We start from the raw sequence: 14,188 nt of genomic DNA on the forward strand, positions 1-14,188 counted from the left end.
GACTTCTTCCTACTAATTTGGATGCCTTTGATTTCTCTTTCTTGCCTTATGGCCCTGGCTAGGACTTCCAGTGCAATGTTGAATAGAAGTGGTGATAGAGGGCATCCTTGTCTGGTTCCTGTTCTCAAGAGGAATGATTTCAGTCTCTCTCCATTGAGAATAATGTTGGCTGTTGGTTTTGCATAGATGCCCCACAAAATGACTTTGTAATTCTAATAACTAATAGGTATTAAGAACCTATGCCCTCATTATATATAAGAACACTTGGACTCACATAATTTAACTTGTGCTTGGTCCTACAGATGATGGTTGTAGCTGTTCGACCTCAGTCTGTATGATTGTCTCTGCTCTTTCTTCTGTATCAAGCTGCCTACCCAGCTCAATCCACCAGACTGGTATATATCAGCATCATAAGGCATGCTCTCCATTCAGGTGCTCATTTCTCCCAGTCCCTCCTTGCCTCAGTCAATATCCATCACTTCACAAAAATCTGGTGAAAAACTAACCTGCTTTAGGATGATTTACAGGTTTCCTGGTTTCCATCTTTGGTTAGTCAGCCCTCTCACTTAGGTTTCAAATTACACAATGACTATGTTTTATTTTGTTTTTGCATTTGATGAGATGTTGTGCTATCATTGACACCAAAGTGTTTTTGTGTTTGATTTTCACCTCCATGAAATATCATCAGCCCCCCAAATGAAAATGTAACTTCTTCTAGTTTCTAGTCCTAACTGTGCTGCTAAGCACAGACAAACTTGATTATATCACTTAATCTACTGTAACCTCTATATTCTCATCAATAAAATGGGAAGTTGGACAGATGCTGTGGATGGACATTTCTTACCCTGATTGTATGTGTTTGTTGTTGTTGTTGTTAGCTTGTATATAGTCAACCCCTGACTCATGGCAACCAAATGCACAGTTGGAAATGCTGCCCACCCAATCTTGCACCATCACTGTGATTGGGTGCAGGCTGGATCATGTAATCCTTAGGGTTTCCATTGGCTGCTTTTTTGGATGCAGATCACCAGGAGTTCTGTCTAGTCCATTTTAGTATGGAAGAAACACTGAATCCTGTTCACCATCATGACAACACACAGGCCTCCACTGACAGATTGGTGGTGGCTGTGCATAAGGGCATGGACAACAAATCACACTGAGGTCTTCCAGATGGAAGGTGAGAATTTTATCACTGTGAACCACCACTGCCCATGATAATTTGTGTTTTGTGGTTCAGGTTCAGGTTCAGCCCAGTTGAGCTTTGTGATAGTTAAATTTGTGTGTTAACTTGGCTGGGCTGTGGTTTTGAGTGGCTGGGCAGCTAGAGGCACTTATTTCCCAGGATGAGGTTAAATATGGTATAATAAACTCCATGCTGGAATCCTCTGTGAGAAGCTAATTAGTTGCCTTTGGGATGTGGCTTCCAATATACAAGGAGATGCTTTGAGAAAGGTCTCTAGCTTCTTGGCACATCTGAATCCTGCATTTGGCCAAGTCATCAGTGGCCTGCCATGTTGCCTGCTGCCCTTGGGATTGTTTCTAGACTTGAACTAGTGGTCTGCCATGTTGCTTGCTAATCTTGGGAGTGTGTCATTTTATTTGTCAGTTTTGGGTTCATCAGCCTTGGAAGTCAGCAGCTTCATGAGTCAGAAAAAGCCTTGAGCTCTAATGGGCCTAGAACAGGAGGGAGAGTTGAAGCACAAGGTTGAGAAGCCTTCACCCAGCTCCTGAAGTTGGCACTTTGAACTCAAACTTCTAGCCTCTTAAGCTGTAAGGGAATAAATCCCTGTTTATTAAGGTTATCCACTTGTAGCATGTCTTTTACAGCAGCACTAGAGAATCAAAACAAGCATGTTTACCCATTTACTCATGGAAGAGATACTCTGGTCTTATTAAAGCAGACTTCCCCACATCCCTCAGGGTAACATAGGCCAACATAACTGTCTGAGTGTGGACTCAACCCACATTACTTCCCATCTTGATCTTTCTATCTCTTCTCCCCTATTCACTTGATATATAGTCATAAATAGGACTCTAGAACAAGACAGGAGATTCTTCTCCACAGTTTCCTCACCTTTATATGACGTACTACTCCCTTTTCCTAAAACACTGCTACATTTTCTACTCTCCCCCCAACCCTTTGATTAATTCCTATTCTTTTAAGGCCTGGTCATTCCTTACTGCCTCTGTAATACCTTCTTTGACCCTCAATTTGTCATCAGTGTCTGTACCACTGGCATAGCATAACATTTATCACTCTGCAATGTAATTACTACTTGTAAAAAGAGCATAGTGTATGGTTATGAGCGTAGTCTCTTGGTTTCAGATTGCCTAGCTTTATAGTCATCACTGTGCCACTTTCTGGCTATGTACATTGCACAAGCTATTTCTCCATATATCAGTTTCCTTATTTGCCAAATATGGATAAGAATAGTACTTATCTCCTGGAGGTTTTTGAGCATTAAATGAGTTAATACATGAAAGCACATAGAATAGTGAAAGTTCCTTACAGTTAACACTATACAATACTACTATCTCCTGTCCGTTTTCCTCTCTAAGATTTCCAACAAGAGGAAAACTATTGTGTTATAACATCAGTGTTGTAAAGTCTTAAGATATCTGTCTTTAGTATTTCCTTTCTTAACTATCTCATCTTTCATTGTCCACTTCTCTTTCAGCATTCTCTTTCTCCTTGAATTGTCTGATATAATCATGCTCACTTAGACCCCAACACGATATTTGAAAAATGCTCCAAAAGCTGGACCATTCTTGTTCTCCATTATATTCACTCTCAGTCAAATTGTACCTGTCCCATGTATCCTTGGGATGCAACTGTGCTCTGTACCTAGCATTATGTTGCCAAGTGCCAAGGATGTAGTGCTTGCCTTCCTGTTGCTCACTGTCCAGTGAGAGTACAGTCAATTATACCCACAATTGCCAAGCTATGAAATGAAATGAGTTTCAATGGAGAGATGAAACCAGACGCTATGGTAACCAAAAATGCTCATAATTTACTCTGGGAATGGGAGAAGTTCACCTAGAGAAAATGACATCCAGACTAAGTCTCAAAGGATGAATAGAAGCTGGTCATCCTTGGAAAAAGATAAGGGTATCCCAGGCTAGAGAAAAATTTTATGGGAAAAAGCACAGAGGCAGGAAGCAGAATTGTGATTTAGAGAAATTTCAAGAAGTTTTGAGCCATTGAGAATAGGAGGAGATAAGCTTAAGCCAGATTATAAAAGACTTTTATGCTTCTGTTTGGATTTTCCCTGCAGACAATGGGAAACTCTTCAAAAGTTTCAAGCAGGGAACGGACGGAATCAGATCTAGGATTTATACTAACGGTAGTGCCATGGATAAATTATAGAGGATTAGCATAGAAATAAAAAGCACTTGTGAAAATATTGCAATAATCCAAGATAAAAAAGTGAAGGGTGTAAACTATGGGATGAAGACAAGCTGCAGAAGAGAAGACAAAATTGAAAAAATAACTTTGAGAAAAGAAATCTATGTATTTCTTTTTTGAGCATCAGAGAGAACTACACTAAGGAAAATAAAAAACAGAATGAAGTTCAGAAAGAGAAAAAGCAGGCAAAAGGAATGACATCAATAGATTTCTTTTGCAATTTATATGCATGGGTTAGCCATGACTTGGTGACTGACTTCACAGAAGCTAACAACTGCAATTTTAGTAATGAATCACATTCCTAACAGTCACCCCCAGACCATATCCACACATATTTGACAGTTTTAAATGGCCTGACAGCACATAACAACAAATGACCTCTAAGTAGCTCTTGCAGTCCTGGACTGAGAGATAGACCAGAGGAGGAAACAGACAGAGGTGTCCGAAAGGGAGTATGATTAAGACATTCTAAAACAGTGGGATGGCCCTCTTCAAAATTTCTTGTTTTCAACTGCTGAGTCTGTTAAAATTGAGTAAGATTTCAAAATTTTGAATCTCAATTTCATCTTTTGAAAAATGGGCATGGTAATACTTACCTGAGTTAGTTTATGGATTAAATGAACCATGTATTTAAATAATATTGAAAGCTGTATGAACACTGCATAAATGTTAGTTATAGCTGTGTGAGTTAAAGCAGTGTAGTACTGTGGTTATCAAACCTGGTTAGACATTAGAATCATCTGGGAAACTTTTAAAAATGTTAATGTCTAGGTTCTACCCCCAAATTATTAAATCGGAACACCTTAGAGTAGGCCTCAAAGATCACTCCTTTTAAGTACATCTCATGTTCTTCTTATATATGCAGCCAGTTTTGAGAATACCTGTTGTGGTGGGGGAGAAAAATAAGAGATCTGAAGTCAGAGGGAGCTGGACATAAATTCCACAAAATAACTATAAATTGCTACTTTATAAATTATATAATTTTGGACACATTACTTAACCTCTCCAAATCTCTGTTTCCACAACTTTAAAATTGAAATATCTAATAATGCTATTGCAAGATTTGAATTAAATGTGTGTATAAATGGGATAGTCAGTTCATGTTAGTATAATTTCTGCAATTGCTTCTTTATGAATTCATTGAAATGCCAAAAGGGAAGGGAAGAGGGAGGAAGTTACATTTAGTGAGTTACGTGCACTTTCCAAAATTAGCCATAAACTGTGTATCTTCTCCATTTGAGGTGAAGGTATATAGAGACATGGCTCTTGTATTATGAATACAGACATCAGTGAATGCAGCCATCACACAGAATAGGTTTCTTATGAAACTAATGTGTTCCCAGGGGTTATAACAATTCACATTAAGTCTGAAACCAAGTGTTTCCTCATTAATCAATGCCTGGGGAAAGTGCCAAGTGTTTCCTGTGCTTAGCAAGGCAGATTAGATTAGAGTCACAAGGTACCACTTTTATTGTCCAAGGACATCTATGGTCATTAATTGTTAGGTCACCTGTAATGACCAAATGTTACTGTACTCACCCTGGTGGATATGTTCAAATATTGGTAACAAGATGAGGTGATAGTTATAGCTTTTGTTGTTATTATTTTTAGAATAGTTACAGAAAATCCTCACCACACTGCAAGGCATTTCAGGATCCAAACTGGTAATTTTATCTTCATTGTCTAGTCTGACAGAATCAGAATAGGTGAATCTCAGAAAGGTACTTCTGTCCTCTTACAAAGTACAATTTCTGCAGACAGGTATAAGCTCTTTATCAAGGCCATTCCTGGGCATATTATAACAGCCATGAGGGATATATGGCTGTAATTCATGACTTGTAGCTAGGAAAAAAATAGATGACCTTATGAAAAATTCATTTAAGGGCTATTGATTGTCAAAGGTTATTTCTGTCAGACTGAACGGTTAATTTAAGGACAAGTCAAGGTATTATAAATTATGTTGCAAACTTGTTTACTAAACTATATTGTATTGGCTTTGGTTATAGGCTAAAAAGTAGGTGAGTGTTATTAATGATTCTTGGAGTCAGCAAGAATTTACTGAACATCTGTTATCTACCAAGAACTTTGCTAGATATTGGGGATAGAAAGATACATAAGAAGAAAGGAGGGAGAGAGAAAAGAAAGGAAGGAGAAAAAGTGAAAGGAAAGGAAGAAGGAGAAGAAAAAGGGAGCAAGAGAGAGAACTATTATTAATTGAATGTCTTCTCTATGTTGGAAATTTATCTTCCAGGATATTAGAGTCTAGTAAAGGAAACAAAAAACATAAATAAGTAATGAAAACACAAAAATTAAAAATATTTATAAGGAAGTCACTAACCACAAAAACATCAAAGAGAAGATTAAAACATGTAGCTATATAAAGGGGAAATTTTTGTACAAATAAAACATACCAAAAATAAGAAAGAAAAAAAAGATAAACATTAAAATGGGAAAGAAAAGTTATTTGAGAAAGGGCTATTTTTCTTTCAAAAAAATTTTTACAAATCATTAGAAAAAGACTAACAACTAGACAGAAAAATGAGGAAAGCATGTGATAAGGAATTGCTGGATTTTTCCACAGTGAAATGAATATCTGTAGTATCAGAAGCTGTCAGCAGGTTGCCTATATCCCCTTGTCCTTAAATTATAATGATTTAATGCTTGCTGGCCTGACTTCCAAATGCCATCACCTTCAGAAATGGGCTAGGATGCAGGAAGAAGAGGACACAGTGGCTTATGCAATATCTCTAGATCGTAAGAGATAGTGGGAGAATGGCAATTATGATGGTGGAGTTGGTTGGTTGTTGTGAAGTGCCACAAGTATGCTAATTAAAAAAAAATCTCAGGCTAAACTATCAATAAAGATATCATATAAAAGCATGAAGAACTCAAAGAATGATTTATCATTTAAGAAGCAGCTCCTGGTGTGCTACTCAGAATATTAGAAACTGAGCATGATCATGGGACATCAAGTGTGGTCCCAACTGGAGCTGCTCATCATAAGCTGGTTACTGTCAGCTCTTCCAGGTCAGGTTGGGTAGACACAGCAACAATCCATCATAGATAGATTGTACATTTAGGATCAGGCATAAGCATGTCTGGAGTAAATTAAATGAGCTGGCTGCTCAACTCCCCATATTATCTCAATTGTTAAACCAATGTTGCTCCCAGATCACACCTCCGGCCTAGGCAGAGTTCTCCATAACTTCTTCTCAATAACAAAACAAAACAGACCTCAGTGGTTTGGCTCAATATACCATAGGAGCTGCAAATGTACTGCTGATGCAACAAGCTCCTCCAGAGGTGGTTATCTTTCACAATAGTAAGGGAGAAAGTCTTAACACTGTGAGGAGAGCTTCAAACAGTGTATTTGGTCATCAACTTGTGTAGAATAAATTTCCTGGCAGAAGGATAAATAGAGACTCTTGGGCATTGGTGAATGGTTTGGTGATTGGTTTGACTTGGGCATGGAGGAAGCAAGAATGGAAGATAGCAGGAAAAAAAAAATTAAGTGACAAGTAGAGGGTAGAGTCTGTGAAACTGTGCATGATGTGTGTATATCTTTGTATTTCACATGAGTGCCCACAGAAAACATTGCTCATAAAATAGCCATAGCACAATAAGGTGGATAGGATGACTCCTCCAGTGGAAGTTGTAAGTCTCTGAACACAGCCACCCAAGGACTTGCACAATGGGCATATAATAGGATAGCCATGGTGGCAGGTATAGAGGCTATGCATTGGAAAAACAGAATGAGCTCAGTCTCACTAAGGCTCATATTACTACTGCCACAGCAGAATGTCTGACCTGCCATTATCAGAGAATGAGATCCTGAGCTCTCATCGTGAAATCATCTCTCAAGAAGATCAACCAGCCATTTGGTGGCATGTTGATTACATCCAACCCTTTCAACCTTACAGAGAGTGTACTATTTGTCTTTGTTGTTGTTACTAGGTGCTACCGGGCTGGTTCTGACTCATAGCAATCCTATGTACAACAGAACAAAAGAATTACTGGTCCTGAGCCATCGTCAAAATCGTTGCTGTGTTTGAACCCATTTTTACAAACACTGTGTCAATTCATCTCATTTTGAGTCTTCTTCTCTTTTAATGACCCTCTACTTTTAAGTAGTATGTCCTTTCCAGGGACTGGTCTGTCCTGAAACCATGCCCAAAGTATAAGGAGCATTCTGTTTGTACTTCTTCCAAGACAGATTTGTTCATTTTTCTGGCAATCGATAGTGTGTTTGATATTTGTTGCCAACACCATAGTCCAAAGGCATCAATTCTTCAGTCTTCTTTTTTCAATGCCCAGTTTTTGTACGTATATGAGGTGAATGAAAATACCATGGATTGGGTCGTATGCATGTTAGTGCTCAAAGTGACACTTTTGCTTTTTAGTAATTTTGCCCTTTCTTTGGGATGGGCATGTTCTGGTTACCTAGTACCACTCTGACAGGAATATACTACAAATGGGATGGTCTTAACAAACAGGAGTTTAATTTGGATGCTTTAAGTCCAAGTTCAAAGTGCCAGGCTCTAGGGGCTGGGTGAAAGCCCCTCAACCTTGGGATCTAGCTCTGCCTTTTGCTCCCATCCCACTGGAGCTAGAAGTGTTTCTTCACTCAGATAGGTGCTGGCTGCTGAGGCTGAGAAGCCCCAAGGTTGACAAGTAAAAAGGCATAGTCCCATGTTACCAAACTACATGGCAGGCCATTAACTTGAGTCCATTATAAGTCCCAAGGTCGTCAGAACATAGCAGGCTGCTGAGCAACGACACAGTTACATACAGGGTCCAAGCATGCCATAGGCTAGATACCATTCCCAAGGCTCCTCCTTATATACAGGACACAGACCACATCCCTAAAGCAGCTACTCAGCTGCTTGTGGTAGATCCCACCATGGAGTTGATTGCCAGTCTCATCATGGGGAATAGCTACCACCAGCTGCTAGCCACTCAACCAGGCCCAGCCAAGTTGACACACAAACAACTACCACAGGGCACAAACATAGATTTCTTCCAGTTAGTTGGCCAGGTAGCTGTCTTCAAAATTTCTTGGCATAGATTAGGGAAAGCTTCAAGTATTGTATCTGTTTGTTGAAACATCTCAATTGTTATTCCATCAATTCCTGTGGCTTTGTTTTTCACCTTCAGTGGAGCTTGGACTTCTTCCTTCAATACCAGGGAATCTTGAGCATATGTTATGCTGAAATGGTTGAATATTGACCAGTGTTTTGGTACAGTGATGCTTCCATTTTCTTTTGATGGTTTCTGCATCATTCAATTTTTTGTCCATAGAATCCTACAATATTGCCACTCAGGCTTGAATTTTTTCTTCAGGTGCTTTTAGCTTGAGAAATGCCAAGTTGTTCTTCTCTTTTGGTTTTCTAACTCCAGATCTTTGCACATTTCATTATAATACTTTACTTTCTCAAGCCACCTTTTGAAATCTTCTGATTAGCTCTTTTACTTCATTATTTCTTTCATTCACTTTACTATTTGTCCTCACTAGAATTTATTTGCCATAGTACTTTGTCACAGTACTTTGGCTAGTGCCATACAAGGGTCAATAGACTTATAATATAACATCATTGGATACCTCTTAATATTACCCTAGACCGTGAGATTCTCTTTGTAGCAAGAAAGGTGCAATAATGGGTTCGTGACCAGAATTTCCACTGCCCTTGTCACACATCACATCACAACAGCCTCTGGCATGATAGAATTTTGGAATGGCCTAATGGCCTAGCTAAGGTGCCAGGTTCAAATGACACTCCACAGGATAGAGGCTCTGACCTTCAAGGTGCAAAAAATATTTTGAATTATATGGTGTTGTGTGTTCCAACAGATCTAGGAACCAAGGATTGGAAGTAGTATTGGCCCTTCTAACCATAATTCCTAGGGGTTCTCTTGGGGGAATTTGTGTTTCCCCTCCACATAGCTTTAGGTTCTGCTAGACTAGGGGTCCTGGCTAAGAAGGGTATAGTTAGGGATTCAATAAAATAAGAGTAATGGCTGCTGCCTGACAGGTAAGAAAGAAGATACATACTTGCAGAAATAACTTAACTTACATTGATTGTCATGAGGAGATAGAGTGACTGCTACATAATGAGAGAAGAAAGGAATAATATCTAGAACTCAGGGATTTGCTGGTGCTTCTTGGTGCTTTCATGCATGGTGATAACCACACATGGGCAATTTATAGCAACCATGGCCTGACATTACATGGTTCTACAATCAAGGCCAATGGAAGCAGCAGTCAAGACATCAAAAGACCTATTGTATTGGGCAAATCTGTTACAAAAGACCTCTTTCAAGTGCTGAAGATCAAAGATATCTCCTTGAAGATTAAGATGCACCTAACCTAAGCCATGGTGCTTTCAATCATATGCTTGTGAAAGCTGGACAATGAATAAGGAAGACCAAAGAAGAGTTGATGCTTTTGAGCTGTGGTGTTAGCGAAGAATGCTGAAAATGCCATGGACTGCTAAAAGAACTAACAAATCTGTCCTGGAAGAAGTCCACCAGAGTGCTCCTTGGAAATGAGAATGGCCAGAATTTGTCTCACTTACTTTGGTCATGTTATCAGAAGGGATCATTCTCTGGAGAAGGATGTCATACTTGGTAAAGTCGAGGGTCATTGAAAGAGGGGAAGGCCCTCAACAAGATGGACTGACATGGTGGCTGCAATGATGGGCTCAAGTATAGTGGGAATCATGAGGCTGGCACAGGACCAGGCAGTGTTTCTCTGTTGTACATAAGGTCATTTGAGTCAGAGACAATTTGATGACAAATAACAACAACATGGCCTGATAAATGCAAGATAACTAGGGACTCCAACACCTCAGGGATAAAAGTCTGGATTATACCACTGGACAAGCCACCTAGACCAGCAGAAATACTGGTCAAAGGGGAGAGAAACCTCAAATGAGTGAAAGTGGAAAGAGTACCAACCACAGCAATGAGGATTGTAGCTTATCCCACTAAACTGCCTGTTATAAGTCTGTTGCTTACTTGCTCAATTGCTCTCACTCTTTTTCTAGCATGTTCTCTCTCTCTCTCTCTCTCTCTCTCTCTCTCTCTCTCAGAAATTGTGACAGACCTCATTGAAGATACAGTGAGAGGATAGATTGTACTTCATGAGGATAAAGAGTGGGTCTGAGTGGAACAGCTTCAAATGTAATAGATACTATTGCTACTCTGACCATATTCTCTCTCCTTTACTCTTCAGTTCATGCAGGTCCAGCTTCCAAGAGTGGGCACCTGTATTTCTTTCATTCTCTGGCCAAACAAAACATACTTTACCTGCTGCCTGTGCGACAGGCCTGAAGTACTGTGGAATTAAGCCTCCCAGGCAGGGGTGGGGATTGTATCCCTGAGGGGAGCAGTATTTTATAACTAAGATTGTAGAGAATTGTCAGCACATGTTGATGATAAAAGTCAGAATGGCTTTTAGTCAATTTTGTTATTCTTTTAAAGTTATTTACAGACAATTCTCATTATTGCCTGAATCCATGGCAGAGCCTCCCCATTGTCATGCTTTGGTCTGCCATTGCTCACAGGGGTATCCCTCAGAAAATGACTGGACTTACAGGAGTCAATGTATTATTGCCCCAGTTCCTCACTCCTTGAGGAAGACAACTCTAAGACTAGTGTCCATACTGATTGTCAGACTTTCCCCAGCAAGATTGTGTTCTAGTTACCTTATGTGGTAACTGACTTGATAATACATCATCGTTGGCTGCCTTCCCTTCCCTGACTCACTTCCCTATCTCATTTTGATCTTCTTTCACTACTCAAATAAACTATTTTTGCCTGTTCCTTGCCTCAGGGTCTACTTATAACTGAAACCAATTAAGACAAATATCTACCAAAATTATAAATGTACATATTCTTTGCCCCAGTGTGGTGCAGTGAATTACTTAGTATGGCTTTTCTAGCCATGGTCTTTGTGGCGCCCATCTGATGACTCGGTGGAACCATGTAAGTATGAGGTGCTTGTGGTTCATCAAGGAGATTAGTAATTGTTAGTAATGTAAATCAGGTGCATGGCATCCCTTGGAGGTGGGACCATGGAAATAAGATGTATGGAACCCTAATATGGGAATTGGTGAGTTTTATCATTCTGTTAGGCTTAAAATGAGCTCTCCTAGAGGCAGAAAGGGGGATCTCACTGCCCTCAAGAAAGAAACTGAGAGTAGAGTGTGTCCTTGGACCAGAGACCTCTGTGCTAAAACAAGGGCAGAGAGATGGCAGAGAGACTATGGGAGCAGAACCAAGAGACCAGCACAAGACAGAGCAGCAAACTTGCCAGCCCACAGAGCAAGAAAGCTGATTGCCTTTGGGTTGGTAGAGTGCTGGGCACCTAGTGAACTTATCAGCAGAGCTGAAAGAGCTTTATAATGCTTACCCAAGCAGAGTGGAGGCCAGACTGAAAGGCCAAGGGCATGGCAGAGGGAGGCTGTCCTGATCAAGGAATTGTATCCTGAGTGTTCCTGAACATGAATTGTAATATGTTACTTCCCTAATAAAACTCATAATCATGAGTATCATCTGTGAGTTCTGCGTGGCCATTGCAATGATTCATTGAACCCAGCAGAGAAGTAGAGTACTGTGGGAAGTGTACTGTGGTGTCAGAATTGGTGAAAACGTTGGAGGGTGGTGGCATGTCTGGTCTCACAAGAATCCTCTTTGGGGTGTTGTTGGTGATTCTGTGTCCCCCTCATGAAGTTAGAGGAAATTAGAGGAGGACTCAGCCCCCATGACTTTTTTACACCCAGTAATACCACTTGGAGTAATTTATTCTAAAGGTACATTCACAAATGTGCCCAATGAACTATGATTATTATTATAGTAAACAGCTATTGAGTGCTTAGTATATGTTAGGCATTAAAGCTCTTTCCATATAGTAACTCATGTAATCCTCAGAACTACCTTATAAAGTTACAATTGCAGCCCCATTTTACATATTTGAAAATTGAAGCACACAGAGGATAAAAACTTGATTATGATGCTGAGAGTTTGTAGTGCTGAGCCAGCATTCAAACCCAGGAAAACTAGAGTCAGGGCTCATCCTCTTGTCTGCTATAATATACCAGATCTCTGGTGGAGTAGTGCCTAAGGCATTTGACTGCTAATCAGAAGGCTGGCAGTTCAAACCCACCAGCCACTCCTTGGAATGAAGATTGGGCAATCTACTTCCGTCATGATACTGCCTCAGAAACCCAAGGAGGGGTAGCTATGAGTCTGATCCAACTCGACGGCATGAGTTTGGTTTGAGTTTTCCGTAGAAACACACAAACGCATACCTAATACAGCATTATTTGTAATATCAAGTGCCTAGAAAAAATCTAATGCCCATCAAGAGATGAATGGTTAAATTGTGGAATAAAGGAAATATAGCCAAAATGCTCCTTGGAAGTGAAGATGGCAAGACTTCACCTCACATACTTTGAACATCAAGCTTGGTAAAGTAAAGAATCAGCAAAAAAAGAGGAAGGCCCACAAGATGGATTGACACAGTGGCTGCAAAAATGGGCTCAAATATACCCATTATTGTGAAGACAAGGAACTCTGGTGGTATCATGGTTAAGGCATTTGGCTGCTAACCAAAAGGTTGGTGATTTGAACACACCTGCTGCTCTGTGGAAGAAGGATGAGGCAGTCTGCTTTGGTAAAGATTTACAGTGTTGGGTACCCAATGGGGGGCCACTATGAGTTGGAGTCAACTAGATGCAGTGAGTGAGTGAGTGAATGATTGTGAGGATGTAAAGGACTGAGCAATCGTTTGTTCTGTTATGAGTCAGAGTTAACTTGATGGCATCTAACAAGATGTCTATATAATAAAATATTTAGATATATTAAAAATAATTATGTACGGATATGGAAAGCATTCCAAAATATATTACTAAGTGAAAAAAAAATGAGATGCAGAAGGCTGTGTAAAATGGGATTCTAATCTGTAAAACTTCAAAAAGCTACATGCATGTGTAAGTTTCTGTGTGTATTGACTATCATGGGTAATAGTCATTTCCTCAGAGGGCTGTGTGTCAACCATAAAATAGAGACATACTTTACACTTAAAACATTTTCTATATTTATTCTTTAACATAAGGATATTTTACCCTTTCAAAAAGCTCTACTAAAAAATATCATGTAAAAACATAGGGAATATAATTAATGTCACTGAACTGTATATGGAAAAATGGAAATGACAAATGTTTTGTTATGTATGTTTCACAATGGAAAAAAAAAATACTGTGTAACAAAGATGTATATGAATTTAAATGGGATCACAGAAAAAGAAGCAACTCTTTCTGTCTGGAAGAGCCCAGGAAGACCCAGTGAAAGATCATAGTGGATGGGTAAGAACTTGCCAGAGTAAATATGAAACAGCTCATTCCTGGCAGAAGCATATTTGGAGGTTCAGAAGTGTAAAAGCTTACAGGATATTGAGTAACTGTACACAGTTTAATGTGTAGGGTTGACAGGAAATGAGTCTAGGAAGTGAGGTTGAGATTAGATGGCTTGTAGATATACTAACTCACAAGTGAAATGAAATACTCAAGTCTATCAATAACTTCTTGGGAAAGATGTTTTTACTGTAGACTATCTAAAATATCTTTGACTGCCATGTTTGCCACAGAGGGTATTAAAATAAAGGAAAGTGAAAAAAACGTTAAGTTAAAAGAAGGCTTCTAAATTTTAGTCAGTGTTATGAGATAAAGTGTATGTCAACTGCTGCTTGGAAAATGAATTTGCTCTGTAAACTTTCACCTAAAT

This window comes from Orycteropus afer, unplaced genomic scaffold, assembly GCF_000298275.1.
Source record: "Orycteropus afer afer isolate SDZICR_OR568_19922 unplaced genomic scaffold, OryAfe1.0 scaffold00213, whole genome shotgun sequence".
Taxonomy (NCBI): domain Eukaryota; kingdom Metazoa; phylum Chordata; class Mammalia; order Tubulidentata; family Orycteropodidae; genus Orycteropus; species Orycteropus afer.